Consider the following 5228-nt stretch of genomic DNA (forward strand, 5'->3'; position numbering starts at 1 on the left):
TATTAATCGCCAAAACAGGACTGCTCGTGAGGAATGTATTTGCATATGTTTGCAAAAGCTGAATCATCGAAAACTTAACCTTGAAACACTCTATCTTAGGATAGTCTGGGGTAGAGAACCAAGAGTGTGAAGGTAGTCCGGCTTTTGAAACTTGGGTATTTTATATTTTTCCCCTCGAGAAGTTTTTTTTAAGAAATGGATTTGCCATCCTCCTTAATTTGCAGGACTGCCTTGGTGGCTTTGTTTGCTGGGACAAGGCCCACCACCCGTGCCTCTCCTGTTGACCCTTACTTTTGAATTCAAAGAATCTATTTAAGAATTTAATATATGAGGCTTTCTTTGATTTCTCCTCAGTTCTACTCACAGAGAAAAAAATATATATATTATTTGAATAAACTGAACAGGGACTCATTTGTCTGTGCCTTCCTTTACAGAGTGAATACATTTTTTTCTTCCATGTCGAGTTTTGTCAGGTGGATTGATGATGAACAAAGGCTGGAGAATAGGGCCACGCAAGGGCACAGCTGAACTCCTGTGTCAGGGAGCCCCAAGACCACCCTTGGGCTTGGCGATTTGCTACAAGGACTCACGGAACTCAGAAAACCTGGTGGACTCACAGTTACGGTTTATTACAGCGAAAGGATACGGATTAAAATCAGCAAGGGAAAAAGGCACATAGGGCAGAGTCCAGGAGAGCCCAGGCACAAGCTCCCAGATGTCCTCTCCCACTGGAGTCTCACAGACACGCTTGATTGTCCCACCGACAATGTGTGACAACATGTATGAAGTATTGCCAGCCAGGAAGGCTCACCTGAGCCTTAGTGTCCAGCATTTTTTACTTGGCATCAGTCACAAAGGTATGCAGCAACTGACCGTAGTTACTTGGTCTCCAGCCCTTCCAGGGGTCAAGTGATACAGTGTGATCCAAGAGCCCCCATAAATCACATTGTTAACATAGACTCTATGGCCTGTTGTGGTCCGGGGTCCTAGCTATTCAAAGTCACTCCTTCTAGTGAGGACATCCCAAGGGCTCAGAGGTGAGCTCCCAGGAGCTGGTCCAGGCTGGTCCTTTCTTTGTCACGTGCAGGGTTTGTTGGAACTCTCCAAGCCTGCTGAGTTCGTCCTTGGCTGCTCAAATGCTTAGGGATCAACCAGGCCCGGAACAGTTTGTTATCTTTTAAGGGTTAAATGTTTTACCCACACTGCCTTGCCTTAGCTCTCATGACAGTAGTGAGGCTTTGGGAAGGTAGTGACTCACAGTGGCGTGGGGTATGGAGTTTTGGAGTCAGGCCAAGGTACCAGCTGTGTGGTTTGCTCCCCTGTTTCTTCATCTGTAAAATGAGGAAGGTAGAACTTCCTGGGTTTCTTGGGAGGGGCCGATGGGTGACGTGGGCAGTGGTGCCTGTGGTGTGTGATGAGCCTGCAGTGTGAGGCAGCTCTTGTCTCTCCTTGTCTTGAGACAGAGATGGGATGGGTAGTTGATGGAGTCATGGACACAGGAATCTCATGATCACCCCTCAAGGGTCAACAGAAGACATCCGGCCTCATTCACTGTTCCACCCATCTATTGCTGCATGACTCAACAGCCCCCAGCTTCGTGACTTAAAAGCATTTATTGCTGAATCTCTCAGTTCTGGGAGTTAACTAGTGTGAGCTCAGTGGTTCTCATAGTCAGATGGTGGCTGGGGCTTCTGTCCACTGAAGGCTCCTGCGGTCACATGTCTGGTGCCTGGGCTGGGATGGTTGGAGGGTCTGGAGGCGTCATTATCAGGTAGCCTCTCCACATGGCGAGCCCGGACTTCCTTGTAGCATGGTTAGGCAGACTCCTTATATGGCGGCTGGGCTCCCCCAGAGTAGAGGCCATGCAGTTAAGGGACATGCCTGGAGCTGGTGCAGTGTCACTTCCGCTCACCTCACCTGTGTCCTTTTGAGGACGCTTGCTTTACAGATAATGTCCCAGGCCTGCAGAACCTCGTCCCAGCTTTCTATCTAAGGATAGTGTTCACAAATTCTTGAAAGATAAGTAGGGTAGGAACCATCTGTAAGAAACACTTAAAAGGAAACCAAATTTGCTAATCTCAGCTGATCTGGATCTTCAATTCTGCCAAGTTCAGGACATGATATATATTTTTTTGAACAGAACTCAAAATAAGACTAAGCCATGTGCAACTGTAGAATGTCAATGTCCCAGAAAAGGTACTTGGGCTAGGCTTTAAATATATCATCTTTGAAATGCCACTTACAGATTGTTTCTATGGTACCAACCTATTTAAAGTTGTAACTGAGTGAGGATTCCCCCCCCACCCCAAATCTTTTGAAGGCAATATGGAAACAGTGCTGTATGGTGTGAGCTGCCTAAGGGGTGATTAGGAGTGTGGACTCGGCTTAGAAACGACCTTGGCAGGTTGAGGAATCGAAGAGATGACATATGCAGAGGTCTTTGTGACCCTGAACAGACAGTAGTCACTCTATTAGCTCAAGTTAAGTGGACAGAAATGATGTGGGTGGGTGCCCGTACCGTGTAGCAGAGAAAGGACTGGTCTGACTGTGTCCTTCAATCCTCTGTGTGGCCCTGGTACCTCCCCTGTGGCGTGGCCTCCTCTGTTGCCTCTTCTGTGAGAAGGGAGGGATGGACCAATGGTTGTCCGAGAGCCCTGCCAGGCTTCTGCGGAGGAACCTTATTGCCTGGCAACCCCCTCCTGGGAAGGCTACGTGTCTGAGCACCTCATTGGGAATCTAGACATGGGCCCGGATGTCCCTGGGTCCCAAATCAAGGGTTTATCTGGGCAGTGCCAGGAGACCAGGCTGGGTATGAGATCCTGAAACTACACCTCTGGCCACCTCTCTCCTTGCTTTTCCTGAGGCTGTGCATTTGAGTCCAAAAATCTGGAAAAAACCCTGTCTTTGAGGCTAGAGACCATCTATGCAGAGATATGAGATTGGGTCTTTTAAATGAAAAGAGCCACAACCATTTAAGAAGATCTTACTATGCCAGGGGCTTTACATGCGTTAATTAGCCTTCCCCCTTTTTATTTTGGTCCTGGGAACAACCTTTTTAGAGCAGTGCTATCTTTATCTCCATTTTAGAGGTGGGAAAACTGAGGTGTAGAGAAGCAAAGCAACCTGCTCCAGGTCCCATATCTAGGAAGCAGCAGAGTGGAGATTTGGATCCCTAAAGTTTTACTCCAGAACCTTCACTTTTAAAAAATTCTAAGTACGTAGAGAAAACATTATTTATCTTTAATCATTTGAGATTTAGTTGCCTATGTGATGCCCCTCCACCCCGCACCAAATACTTTAGTATTTCCAACGAACAATGACATTCTCCATCGTAACCACAGGACAACCATCAAAATCAGGAAATGAACATGGACACGTCACTACCATGGAAACCTCAGGCCCCATTTAAGTTTTGACAGCTGCCCCAATAACTTCCTTTATAGCAAAAAGATCCAGTTCAGAGTCATGTGTTGCATTTAGTTGTCATGTCTCTTTAGTCACCTTCAGTCTGGAAGAGTTGTAGGGTCTTTCATTTTCATGACCTTGGCACTTTTGAAGATGACAGACCGGTTGTTTTGTAGAAGTCCCTTTAATGGGGTTTGCCTTCTGTATCCTCATGATTCCATTCAGGTTATGCAGCTTGGCAGGAAATCACAGGAGTGATGCTTCGATCTTCTCAGGACATCCTATCACGTGATTTCCATTCGCCCCATTCTAGGGGACACACACTTGATCAGAGCCTGTATTCTCAATGACCCCACAACCATCCAGAGGGTTTCCTTTTCCAGAAGCCACATGGTAGAGTCCATTTGGTGAAACAAATCCACTAGCATCAGTCCGTCAAGAGCAAAGTAACTCAGATCCATAAAATCTGCTGTAAAGCTATGGACATAGCTACTGAGAAGCCAGGCTTATTTTTATTTTTGACTTTGACTTATAAATAGAAGCATATACATTTTCAGGCCCAGGCTCAACATGGTTTATCTTGTCTCCATGTTTCCCTCACTCTGCTCCGAAGTGGACTTTTCAGTCTGTAAGACTCTCTCCCCTGCCTTCTTCTCTACTAAAACCTCACTTTCCAGATTCTTTCCTGAGTAAATACTATGTAGTGTGTGTCTATGTGTAAGGCACATGGACTGGACATGTCACTGGGATACAGAGACCATTAAGTCACAGTCCCTGTTCCCAAGAGGCTGTCACGTAATTGGCTTCATGTAGGTTCTCGTTTAATTAATAACAACCATGGGAACTTAGACCCAAGTCTTTTGACTCCAAGTCCAGTGCTCTGTGTATACTCTGACAATGCCTCCTGGATCTTTTCATCTTACAGAGAGAGAGAGTGAGAGAAAACAAAGCAAAAATTAGCAGATAACACTCCGTAAGCACCTGTTACGCACCAGGTACAGTTTTAATTGCTTACATATTTTATCTCAGCCGTTTTTCAGAAGAGAAAACTGAGGCTTAACATGTAATTAATGCCTTGCCCGAGGTCCACAGTTGGTAAGTGGCAGAGCTGAGATCGGAACTCTGGAGTCTGTGTACCCACACAGAGTCCAGAGCTGGTGAAGTATTCCCTGGGAGTGCCTGGTGTCTCTTTGTTCCCTGGATCCCTGGAGCCTAGCACAGTGTAGGCCCTCAGTACATTTTTATTAGATCATTGAATGGATTTATTTACCAACCTGGTGGAAAAGAAGAGAATGGAAAGATTTTCTGGCGGGAATACTTGGGAATTCTAGAGTTTGCCCATTCATTCCTTCACTCCCTCAAACACCTGTATAAGGCAACTGATCTGTGCCCACGACGGTGCTTATACTGAGAGACCCAAAGATCCAGGAGACAGTCTTGACCTTCATTATTCCTATTTGAATGCCATGTCCCGTCCCCGCCTCTAACTCGCCCCCCGCCCCCCGCAGATGTCTCACACACAGCTATCCCATGAGCTAGTCCTATATCCCCATTTTGCAGATTTAGAATCTCAGGCTGGCAAAGGAGTCTCCCTAGGCTAGGGTGGCTCGACGACGTCCACACCCGTCGTCACAGGCTGGGCGTCGCCACGAAGCGGGCGCGACAGGGAAATCAGCCCTCCGCCATTCCGGGCCCTGAAAACCCTCCGTAGTAGCTCAACCATTCTAGATCCAAAGCCTCCCTAGCGTTCCCTTGCTGCCATGGCAACCGGCGCGACATTTCCGCTGTCGAGAAATGTCATTTCCGGCGCGCCTGTGCCGGCA

The sequence above is a fragment of the Physeter macrocephalus genome, chromosome 19 (genome assembly GCF_002837175.3).
Source record: "Physeter macrocephalus isolate SW-GA chromosome 19, ASM283717v5, whole genome shotgun sequence".
Classification (NCBI taxonomy): domain Eukaryota; kingdom Metazoa; phylum Chordata; class Mammalia; order Artiodactyla; family Physeteridae; genus Physeter; species Physeter macrocephalus.